At 45.2% G+C, this 12738-nt stretch overlaps 1 long non-coding RNA gene across 1 annotated transcript; it reads left to right on the plus strand.

Annotated features, from left to right (window-relative positions):
- Positions 1 to 506: 506 nt before the first annotated feature.
- On the plus strand, positions 507 to 5653 carry LOC125180826 (uncharacterized). The gene is made up of 2 exons (XR_007159743.2): positions 507 to 2755; positions 3542 to 5653. It is a non-coding gene; the product is annotated as an uncharacterized lncRNA (long non-coding RNA).
- Positions 5654 to 12738: the final 7085 nt, after the last annotated feature.

Below are 12738 nucleotides of genomic sequence, written 5' to 3' on the forward strand. Positions count from 1 at the left end.
AAAACCAGTGATACATAACCTGAGCAGTAACGCTGCAGGGAGTATAAAAGAGGTTCACAGAGCTGCGAGCTGTTGCAGACGGTGTGCCTAAGCGAGATGTTAGGAAGAGGGGTCTCTGTGGTGGCTGAAAGAGCATCAACTTTTCCTGTTGATCTGGAGGGGAGTGTGCAGATTTTGCTGTAAATGCAGACTGCAAAGCACTGAAAAGCTTAAAGCCTGGTCAGAAGGGGCCTTCCCTACAGGAACACAGTGCATAACAGGGAGACTCAACCCACGTTTTCTCTCCATCCCACCTCCCTCTGAGCTGCTGTCTGAATTTGAAATCATTTTTTTACCATTTCAGACGTCTCTTCCTACTCAACATACAGGCTGATAGCTCAGCAGTTTTGTTTGTAAATTTAAACTTCTGTGGGCTACTGTCTTGGGGAAAGAAGTGCTTAGCTTGCAGGATCAAAAATCCTTCTCTAAGGCACTTCATTTTTACTGCCCTATGAGAAAGAGGGGTGGTCACCAAGAGAAAGGGTTTGTCTTAGCTCCTGAGAGTGAAGTCCATTGCCCAGGGGCTGTGGGCGGGTGTAATTGCCTAGGGGTACCAGAGGAAATGCTTGCTCTCCTCCTGCCCTCTTGTCTTGTGACACTGACACTTCCCTTTGTGTTTTTCAGAGGCTTTCTGGAGTCTGCTTTTTGTTTGCTCTATCAGTTTGCCCAAATAAAAAAAGCAGCTACAGCTGAAAATAGCAGAACCAGCATGTAAGTGATGGCAGAAGTTTGGGAAACTTAGCAAATGCAGCACTTTGGAATTGAATACCTCCCATGCAGGAGAAGAAAAAGACCTAGTTGTATGGACAGCACCCTATGCAGACAGTGCTTTCTAAACATATGTGGACAAAGGAATTGTATACAAAACTGCAAGAATTCATATATTGACAGAATTGCTAAAATCTGAAGTCTCTCAGGAATGGATAAATTCCTGTTTCCATTTTCTCTCTTACTGAGACCAGTCTAGGAAAGATCCCAGAAGAAGTCATTGTTGGACATACATGCTAGCTTCACAGTCTGTGAGGTAAGCAGGGGCCTTGAGCGTGGCATAATGGGTTCAATGGGATGGAGAATGGCGAACTCATGACTTAGCATTTGAGAAAGAAAGCATAGTTTTGTACACGCTGCTTTGAAAAAGTTCTAATTCTTCATGCCTCCAGTCTGAGTGCTCAGGTGGAAAACAAGTAGACAGTGTTTTCAAGCTGCCTGAACTCCCATTGCTCTGACCTTTGAAAATCAGGCATAGTTTGTTTCCAAAACGCTAGTGCAAATAATTTGAAATGCTTCAGAAAGACTGATGGAGATGAAAATAAAGGAAAGAAGAAAGATTCAAAAGAGAAGAAGCATGTCATATTGAACACTTAATTTTAAGCACCTGGAACCACTTTTTAAATTGTATTTAGCTAAATTTTTTTTATATTTTATTGTAGAAGATAGGGCTTGTTAGAAAGGGTAGGACCACCTGAAAATCCCTTTTCCAGGTATTCTGAAGAGATCCAGGAAAAGGAATGAAGTATTCATCGGTCTAGAAAGCATGCCCTGTGAGAAATTATTGGGAAAGGACTAGATAATCTTTGGAGAGCTCTCAGACTTCTTTTCTATGATTTTATTCTTAGCATATTTCCTGTAAGGGACTAGTGAACTTTGTGAACCTTAACCAATTCAAAGAACTTCCTAGGAAGTGGAAGCAAAGAAAGCAGTTAGATAAAAACCTCCCAAAGTGGGAGACATTGCTAGCTGCAGAGTGCTTGCCTTGTAAAAGTAGAGAGATGCTTAGGTTCTCCATTTGTTAAATTAGGCAGGTTAAGAAGGGAAGAAAAGAGTACATGGACTTCACTATGCTGATCAACTGAAATTCTATAAAAAGGGAAGCACTGCTTGGTTGTGCTGAAGAGAAGAATCAAAAAAGAAAAAAGGAAAATTACTGCAGCAAAACTGTCTGCGTCTTACTCAGCTGGGGCTTTCTGGAAGCTGCCACAGCACCACCACTGACAAACCTGAAGCAAGGGAACCAAACCACTAAGTGATTCTGTTGCTCCTTCAGCTGCTGAATGTACAGGAGAACTAGGTTTGACAATAATACCATTGCCTTAAATTTAGAACATTATGTGGATCCTGAAGTCAAGATGCACAGAGGCACTCAAGGCACTGATATCATTTTCCTAATTTCCTGAAGAAGTCTCTCAGCTTTTCCTGTGGAGGGGATGGGATTGCTGGAGACAGTTCACTGTTGGTAAGACTACAGGTAAAATTAAAAGCAAGCCTAAGAAGAAATGACAGGACCTCAGCTGTATTCCTCTAAGACCATAGCGACGATTAAGGAATGGCCTTGCAATTTGTCTCATATTCTAGGCCATGTGGAAGGAGAGATGTTGACTTCAGTCCCTGTGTCAGAGTGTGTTTAAGAATTTCAGGCAAAGCAGGATAGCACAAGAGGGGAACCTGGGTACTGATGGAGTTACTTTCCTGTTCCCATGGTGTGCTTCAGCCTGCCTTTTTATGGTGAAACTGAGTGAAGTAGATGTTTTGTTGTGAAAAAGGAATTCAGTAAATGTATTAGAGTCCTTGTGCAGTATCGTCCTCGAGTGTCCTCATCTGCAGCAGCCCTCAGCAGGCATTTTGCTGACTCTCCTCATGCTTTCAGGGATGGGCATGTGGCAGCTTTGGTTGAGCACAAGGAGGGGCACACAGGAAGAATTTGCGAGGTCTATTATAGGTAATTGTTTCAGCTTTTCTGTGTAATATTTGTTAGTATTAGGAAGATAATGAAAACCCTATACTGCTCTTGCTGTGTACAGTGCTGTTCTCTAAACATTTGTTGCATTATTTGCAGATGCGCATGTACAATTTTACTGTGGCATTTTCTCTTGAGATGTCCAACAGGTAAAAGCATTAAAGCAGCCACAGCTTATAACCATACTTGGAGAGCCCTAATGTTGGTCCTAGCCTTGACTCAAGTGAAAAGCTTCCTTTTTATGTAATTCTTTCTGCTTTCAGGTAAGTGCTATAAATGCTGAGCTACTTCCTGGAAGGGAAAACAGAGATAGCCACCTCCCCTGGTTCTCTGCCTGGTTCTGCTTTAATTTCTTTCATTCCGGAGTCCTTCAAACTAAGTGTTGTAGGCTGTAGGAGTTGGCTCTCCCACCCATAGCTGGTAGCCAGCTGGCTAGTCTATGGGCTCCCTCTATAGTCTATAGATAGAGGTACGTATTTGCAGAGGGTAACTGCCTCTGTCTTAAGCTATGCCACCTTCGGCTAGAATGGATCACCATATGGAGGGATCTCTCTTTAACGATAGAAAGAGCCTAGGCAAAGAGTTCAGACGAGACAGACAGCTTTTACATTGATAAAACTGGACTAGACAGTCCAAACAAATGTTTCAGATAACTTGAATGAAATCTATGGGGCTTTTGGTGACAAGAAATTATTTTTTATTTTGGAAAAAAATATCAAAGCAAATATTTTAGATTTTTGTTCTTTGGGGCTGAGCTTGTTTTTTTAGCAGGTAAGCCTGATGATGCTGTCTACATCCTCTGCTGAAGAAGAAGAGACCTGTGCTACAGAGGTAAAGATCAGTTCTGCTGATGAACCACAAGAGATGCAGGAACAGATTTACTGAGTCACTACAAACTGCACCCTGCTTACGCCTAAGAAACACGGTATATGTTCCACATCGTGTTACAGAAGTGAGGCCGCAAAGGCCATCCTCCTCTTCCCCTATGTCCTCATAGCCATGCAGGCATTCTGAAGAGACATCATGTTTTAGAAGAGGTGGGAAGATGCATAAAAGCAAAACACGGTTGCTATTGATGGCGTATGAAAGTGGCATTGTCAGCCACTCAGGAGTCTCAGTACTGCCACACAGCTTTGGGGCGTTTCATAAAGCCCGGGGGAAGACTTGACAACTGAGATATAAGTTAACCATGAGATCAACATATTTTTAAGATATTCTGAGTTGCAGAGAACAGGAAGAACTTTACTAGAAAATACCTATGCGGTTTGCCCTTCATGTGAACCTCTTGAGTACACACATCGCAAAGCCTTGGTCAGTCTGCAGAAGCCATCATCCCAGCAGAGGGACTCTTGCTATTGTATTTCACTGGTGTGCAGGACCGGGATTTATTTAATGTATGCTATCCAGATACTTCTCAGATTGCAAAATTATTTTTTTTTCCTCTCATAATCATGTCTCTAGTTCCATTAGGGTAATATTGGATTTCTTCACAGATACTACAGTGTTTTTCTCACCACATTTATGAGATGAATCAATATAGTTATAGCCATTTTGCAACAAGGATGCTGAAGTGCCAAGATTATGAATATCAAGCATCCATTCCTTCTAGGAACCCGGTTTATGAACTGTTTTCCTCCAAAGCAATGCATTGTGGTGGGGAACAATTCCCATGTGTTGTAGCTGCACCCTTGTACTTCTGGTTCTTGGTCCTTGCGTCCTGGAACATGACAAACGAAACCTCAGAGGCCACCTATGAAAAGCTAAGTTTACATGAAAAGTGAAGGTACTTAATTTACTTGGTAGCAGTAAACATTAAGGGTAGATTGGATAAATTCAGGTCTGTGTGCCTAAATCCCTTGGTGGATCTTGTGCCAGCCTTATGACATGCTCACAGATTCCAGTAGTATTTCTAACACTGGACTAGGCATCTCTGAAATGTGAGTCTTCCATGATTTTCCTTCACGGCTATCTGCAGGGCTCCTCAATGAAACTGATTCCTAAAGACACAACCAGCCCCATATACTTTTCAGTCTGCCCAGAGACTGTCCTTACACTCCTGTGCAGCTATCTGGTGGAGTCTGCTTACCTTCTATGAGTACCACCCATGGAGAGGGAGTTCAGCAGTCTGAAGCCAACCTGGTAGCCATGTTACAGCAATTTATGGACATACTGAATCTGTCCCTAATCAGCTCCCAACAGGTTTTATTCACAGGACAGAGATACCATTTCCTTAGTAGCTTCTGTAGATAAAATATAAGAAAACACTGGACTTAGGTAAGTCAGTAAAACATCCTTTGACACAGTCCACGGCAAACTAACCACACCGCAGAATCTGTGATACCACAGACTGTGCGGTTCTCTATCCCCACCAACTGGGGATCTCTGTGGTGTCTTCTGTACTACAGTGTGGTAAATTTTATTGTATTCTCTCTCTCTCTTTTTGTAACGTAGTACTAATTGCTGTCTCATAACAGGAATGGAATAGCTAGTTTACATCTTGGTCCACAAATGAGAAATCTTACACCTGTGCTGTTAGCTGCAGATAAGCTGTTTGTGCCTCTGTGCAAAACAATGCCATTGTTAGCAAGAATGATGTGAAGCCAGGTCCTTCTGTATTTGTCAAGCAGTCAGATCATGTTGAAATAGTTGTTTCATGCAGGTATATTTAGTGCTTGCAAACCAGTTTGCCGTCCTTCTTGGAAGAGATTGTTTTAAGTGTAAAGATGAAAGCAGGCCACAAAGAAGTGACAAAAATAACTTCAACTGAAAAGCCATCTCATCAAGAGAATTCAACAGGAAGGTGTTTTTTATGCCTAGACTGTACCAAAATATGTCAAGATAAAGTCCTAAATAAAGCTTTAAGTGGATCTCAGCTAAAAATTTTCTTTGCGTTGCCTGAAGTGCAGTTGGATTCACCTGGAATCTCAAAACCAAACAATCCCCAAAATGCTTCTTTGGGCAATTAACATCTTACAATGACGCTCCATTTTATAAGACTTAAAGTCTCAATGCATTTTCAATACTACTAGCACTTGTCCTCAAATAGTGGAGAAGTTTACTGTCTGCTACAGTTTTTCACACTGATGAGGGACCATTTCTTATCTCCTTGTTCCTGTGTTAAATGCATTAAATATTCAATACCTACAGAGTGCTCACCACTGACACTTCCAGCTACCATCCAGTGCTCTCCCCTCACCCAGTTCACTGAAGAGACTGCCGGGTACGTCTGAGCCCCACAAACCTCTGTTTATTCACTGAAATGGGGAAGTCTGTCCTGAAATGTATCCTAACATTGTCTGAGAAAAAAGACTAGAAAAATTAGTGCCAGAGGCCCTGGACATCAGCTGCAACCAGGAAAAGCTGTTGTCAGAGTGCTGTAACAAGTGAAAGCACAGTTTATCACCTAGTTTGAGAAACAGTGTGAAGGAGGAGAAGAAGAGGATGACTTACAAGAAGGGAAGACATACTGACAAGCAGCCACTGGAGCCCCGTTGTATGGGTGAGAGAGGACACCTGACTCTCTCCTCCAGCTCGAAAGAAGGAAAGGGACTAGTGGCAGAGAGAGAGAAAAGCCAAGAAGCTGGGCCTGGAAGTTATTTAAGGATCACCAGAGTTTGAGAAGGCCTCTGTGATTTTCAGGTTCCCAATTGAAAGTTGAAGGCAGGCAAGCTTAAAAATTTGGTGGTGTTATGAGTTCATTTCAGCATAAAATTGTAAACCACAGAAAGTTTTGTATCTCATCTCTGGATTAATTTATTAATGCATTTGGGGTTTGTATTGTTATAATAACCACATAACGTATTTGGGTTATAATGTGTTTCTAATTAAAAGAGCAACACCCATACCAGAAAGAAGACTCAGGTGTCAGGTAGCCAAAATTCTAGTGTAAGAACTACAAGAGGTTACAGTGTATGGCCGCAAATACACAATTTCATTGTTTTAGGTGGTCCATCTCTTCTTTTTTATATCTTTATTGTAAAGTGGAGGAGAAGGACATAAGTAGGGTTAATCTGGATGTTTCTAAAACTGAGATCTGGGCCTGAAAAAATCTTATACAAATCCTCAAAAGTATCAAGTCCATCACTAAATTCAGTGGTGGATCTCAAAGTTGTGACAGAACCTGGCTTTAAATCGATTATCATATCAGTTTGGAAATCACAGGCCTTCAGGGTGAGGTGCACTCACTCAGGCTTGTTTTGGGTTTCCCCAGGGTGGTGCCATATCTCTTAAATTTGCAGTGCTACAGCCAAGACTGTCTACTGAGGTGCTAGATGCTGACAGTTGGCCTGGTCTGTGGGGCAAGTGTAATGCTCACCCTTCTGTTAAGGGAGAAAAGGAAACACCTGATACATAAATCCAAGAATTTAATGTTAGTGTAATTGAACTCTTAGTGCTTTAATCCAAACATCTTTATTAGTCCAGACCTGATTATTACAGAAATGGAAAGAAAAGATTCACAGATTCACAGATTCACAGATTTCTCTAGGTTGGAAGAGACCTCAAGATCATCGAGTCCAACCTCCGACCTAACACTAAGTACTCCACTAAACCATATCCCTAAGCTCTACATCTAAACGTCTTTTAAAGACCTCCAGGGATGGTGACTCCACCACCTCCCTGGGCAGCCCGTTCCAATGCTTAATAACCCTTTCGGTAAAGAAGTACTTCCTAACATCCAACCTAAAACTCCCCTGTCGCAACTTTAGCCCATTCCCCCTCGTCCTGTCACCAGGCACGTGGGAGAATAGACCAACCCCCACCTCTCTACAGCCTCCTTTCAGGTAACTGTAGAGAGCGATGAGGTCTCCCCTGAGCCTCCTCTTCTCCAGGCTGAACAAGCCCAGCTCCCTCAGCCGCTCCTCGTAAGACTTGTTCTCCAGACCCCTCACCAGCTTGGTCGCCCCTCTCTGGACTCGCTCGAGCACGTCCATGTCCTTCCTGTAGCGAGGGGCCCAAAACTGAACACAGTACTCGAGGTGCGGCCTCACCAGAGCCGAGTACAGGGGCACAATCACTTCCCTCGACCTGCTGGCCACACTGCTTCTTATACAGGCCAGGATGCCGTTGGCCTTCTTGGCCACCTGAGCACACTGCTGGCACATATTCAGCCGACTATCCACCAATACTCCCAGGTCCTTCTCGGCCAGGCAGCTTTCCAGCCACTCATCTCCCAGCCTGTAGCTCTGCTTGGGGTTGTTGCAGCCCAGGTGCAGGACCCGGCACTTGGCCTTGTTGAACTTCTCTCAAAAGAGAAACAAACCAACCAACAAACAAATCAGAGTACTTCTGGGCATAATGATGACAGTAATAGTAGTAGTAGTAGTAGTAGTAGTAGTAGTAGTAGTAGTAGTAGTAGTAGTAGAAATTGTTATATACACACTTTGTAGTTTCTACCCCTTTCCTAAGTGTAATACTTACTCCTCCACTACTCTTCTGAGCCCTAAGGTCAATGGCTTCAGCCTGCTGGTCCCTTGTAAAAGGATCCCTCTACACCTTGTCTTGTGTCCCCACTTCTCAAGGCCTCTGCTATCATACTAGGACTGTGTACAGAACCATGTTAGAGTCATAAATATCTCATTCTACACAAATAACTACGTATTACTGCTATCTATATAAAAACTGTGGTTGTGCTCCACATTAGTAAGCAGAACTAAGACAAATTAAATATAGCCACCTGCTCAGAAGAAGAACTACTTTTGCAGCTAAATCAAGCAAAAATAAAGTTTCGGGCAGGTTAAGATGGGTTCAGGCGAAGAGAGCTTGGCCAGCATCAGTCCTGAGGCCTTGCACACTCAATACACAGCCCGTGGCTGGTACTACCAGCAGCAACACCATATCACTGGGTGGGTTCTGGGGCTACAGAAGACACACAGAAAGCAGTGTCTCCATTTACAGGGTTACAGAAGTCTTTCCCTTGTCACTGTAATGAGGCAAAACTCGGTGAATATTTCCTAAGGCAATGCTAAGAAGATATTTTAATATGTTTCAATAAATTGCTTATGTTTTTGAGCTGGAGACAGGCTAGAGGAACTCAGCAATGTCTCTGGTTCTTCCCCTTTCACTCACCAGCCTTCTGCACGGGGCAGCTTTGCTCAGCCCCAGCTCTGGACAGCCAGCAGCCTGCAGGGAGACAAGGAGAAGCGGAGGTCTGCTGTGGGGAAAGGGCTGGGGACGAAGGCACAGGTTTATCCTCTGGCCTGCTTAACAACAGAAGAGAGATCAAGATGCTAGAGGCTTCTGAAAAGGAGGAAGCAGTCCTTAGCAGGGGGAAGGCTGTGCTAAGGGAAGTGCCCCTGAGGAATGAAAAAGAGAGAAGGAAACTGAAGGTTGAAGAGTATATTATAGTAGGCTGAAACTTGTGAGTAGGAGTGTTGCTAAAACAGCTCCTGGAATTAAGAGCAGTGCTAAGTCATAACTTCATGTTTTCACCTCCTGCGGAGAGATGAGTGGGTTGGTCTTTCACCTCACTGTGTTATCTCTTACCTTACAGATTATCTGCTGACACCAGGATTTTTTTACACTCTAAATGATAAGGGCAGTAACAGAGAATGTGGAACAAGTGAGTGGGACATTGAAGCTGGCTGACATTGCAGCACCCCGACTGGTGGAGAAGTGTGTTCAAAGCGGTGGGAGGGAAGTGGAGGCAGGAGCTAACACATTGTTTGCAAGCCAAGGGGAGCCTGGAAATAACGTAGCTCGGGAGGTACAAGGCCAGGCCTAGAAATGAGCACGCAGGTGCTAGCTGGTATCCAAGTCATCATTTTACTCAACAGCAAGGAAGGCAATGAGCCCGAAGATAGCCCTTTGGGCTGGATGTTGTTCCTTTTATCAGCTTAAGAAAGCTGGAGGAGGGATCTTTTTACCCCTCAAAATGCAAGTGCTCAGGTTCTCCCTGCTGTCACAGTCCAGGAATGTCAATGTCCCTGAGCCCCTGGAGAACCCGAATAACTCTCCAAAAGTTGGTCCTAGGGATGTTTTGGTGTATACGCTGTAATAAGTGGAGAAGTCTGCTCATATTGCATGGTTGTGGGGACAGCTGAGCTAGGTCCAGGACCAGCAGCTGTATGACCATACCCCAGCTAATACGGCTGGACGCAGCAGATCGATCTTTTGACTTCCCAGGCTTTTGTCTCTGCAGCAATTTCTCTGTGTGCGCACTGGCTTTGGCTGGGATGGAGTTAACTTTCCCCACAGTAGCCCCCCCAGCACTGTGCTCTGCACTTGCAGCCAGAGCAGCCCCAGCATTGCACCACGTGGTGGTGTTACTCAGGTGAGCAGCCAAGATCCACCTCAGCTGCTCTCTCAATCCCCCTCCTCAAAGGGAAAGGGGGAGAAAATGCGATGCGAAGGGCTCAAGAGTTGAGATAAGGACGGGGAGATCGCTCAACAGTTATCGGGCAAAACAGACTCAGAGTTGGGAGATAGTAAGATTTATTGCCTATTATTAACAAACTAGAGAAGTGAGAAACAAAGGAAAGAAACCAAAAATGCCTTCCCTCCATCCACCCTCTTCCACCTCCTCCCTCCGAGTGGCGCAGGGTAACAGGGACTGGGGGCTGCGGTCAGTCCCTAATGCTTCATCCCCACCACTCCCTCACGGTCACTCCCTGCCCCTGCTCCCCGTGGGGTCCCTCCCACGGGATGCCGTCCTTCCTGAACTGAGCCTGCGGGGGCTGCCCACAGGCAGCAGCTCTTCAAGACCTGCTCCCACACGGCTCCGTACCACGGGGTCCATCCCCCAGGAGCAAACTGCTCCAGCACGGGTCCCCCACGGGCGGCAGCTCCCCCCAGACCCCCTGCTCCTGCGTGGGCTCCTCTCCACGGGCTGCAGCTCCGGCCCGGGGCCTGCTCCTGCGGGGGCTCTCCATGGGCCGCAGCCTCCTCCAGGCCACATCCACCTGCTCCACCGGGGGCTCCTCGACGGGCTGCAGCGTGGAGATCTGCTCCGTGTGGGACCCATGGGCTGCAGGGGGACAGCCTGCTCCACCAGGGGCCTCTCCACAGGCCGCAGGGGAACTGCTGCTGCGTGCCTGGAGCACCTCCTGCCCTCCTGCTGCACTGACCTTGGGGGCTGCAGGGCTGCTTCTCACTCCTCTCTCTCTCTCAGCTGCTGTTCCCCAACAGCTTTTTTTTCCCCTTTCTTAAATATGCTCCCCATTGGGTGCCAAAAATGACCAACATGGGGCACGAACCCACCACCCTGAAATTAAGAGCCTCATGCTCTAATGACTGAGCTCGTGCTCCACCAACAGTGCTTTGGGATTGCTGAGCAGTGCTGGCACAGCACCGAGGCTTGCTCCAACACCCCACAGCCAGCGGGCTGGGGGTGGGCAAGAGAGGGGGACATCACAGGGCAGCGGGCCTACACCGACCGAGGGGATATTCCACACCACACATCCTCACACTTGGTGATAAAAGCTGGGGAAGGGGAAGGAGAGGGGGCCTCTTATCACAAAGACGTCCTTCCTCCCAAACAACCACTACACGTGTTGAGGCCCTGCTTCCCAGGCCATGGCCGAACATCACTCATTGGTGCAAAGTAGAGAATTATTGCTTTCTCTCTTGTTGCTTCTGTGAGGCTTTTGCTTGCTTGTTTGTTTTTCCCTATCTTTGTTTTTCCTTTAATTATATTATCCTTATGTCTGCCGGTGAGCTTTTTTTTTTTTTTTCTTTTTTTCTTTCCAACATACTTTCTTCTCTCTCTCTTCTTTTGAGGAGGGGCAGTGAAAGAGCGGTTGTGGTGGAGTTCAGCTGCCCAGCTGGGTGAAACCACCACAGGGTGCCTCTATATTTGCTATGTTGGCACATGTCTTATTTTGAAATTTATCTCTTCATGGCCCTGAACTGCACATTTTAGAAATTGTGCTGGGGAAAAAAAAAAAAAAAAAAAAAAGAGTGATTTCTAGCACCTAAAGCACATTGTTTTCTAGGTCTTCACAAGAAAAGGTCTTCAGTTCTAGGTCTAGCAGCATGTGGGACTTGCGAGCGAACTTCATTATTGTCAAGTAATCTGCAACGCCTTTTGAATTTCACATGCCTTTTGCCAAAGAGCCTAACCTGTCAAGAGTGCGTGTTCCCAAGGCTGGGAAGCTGCCTGGGGCTGCCAGGGAGAGGGGTCTGTCTGGAGACCACTGCCCTCAGCATCTAGTTGGTAGCAAAGTACTGCTGGTGGGAGTGTGAATAAACTCTTCAGCTTTTTGGAGGCAATTAGTCACAGTTTCCCAAACTCACTGAGATTAGCTTAAGTAGTTTAGTATTATGAAACAAAGTTTAATGTCATTTTCTTTCATAGTTATATCATCCCAAAGTACTGTATGATTTCTGATGTCACTTTGGCAGGTGGTTTCTATGGGTCGTTTCCCACTTTTCAAGCTGGAGAAAAGCCAGCAGGAATCACTGCCAGCACCTCTCTTTCATGATGTTCTTTGCCTCTCTCTCTCTCTCCCAGTTCTCCATTGCACTTCTTTGCACAGTTCTACTGTATTTTAGTTATTTTAAAAGTCTGGGAGATGTTTGGATATTTTGTTGTGTGCTACCAAATGGTCTTGGGCTAGAATAAGATCAGACTTTCCTGGCGCTGTGTCAGAAGTATCGTAACTACAAAAGGGCAGAGAACATGAAACAGGAAAGTGGAGGGTTGTGAAACGTTAGATGAAAATCAAGATGTAGAAAGTTCAAAGAAATTCAGACACATTTTAGAATTAGCTAGGGAAATGCTATCAAACATGAAAAGTGGTGTTTAGCACTTTAGCTGGCTATTTGGCATCACTCGTAGGTGTGATAGTTTGGTTCTAGAGGGTTGAGGGGGGGAAGGTGGTTTTAGTGTGCTTTTAGTTTCTCACTTTGCTAGTCCACTAGTGATAGGTAATAAATTATATTAATCTGCCTACACTGAGGCTGTTTTACCCATGACAATAATTGCTTGGCGATCTCCCTGTCCTTATCTCAACCTTTGAGCCCTTTCC

Source organism: Anser cygnoides, chromosome 2, assembly GCF_040182565.1.
Source record: "Anser cygnoides isolate HZ-2024a breed goose chromosome 2, Taihu_goose_T2T_genome, whole genome shotgun sequence".
NCBI classification, from domain to species: Eukaryota; Metazoa; Chordata; class Aves; order Anseriformes; family Anatidae; genus Anser; species Anser cygnoides.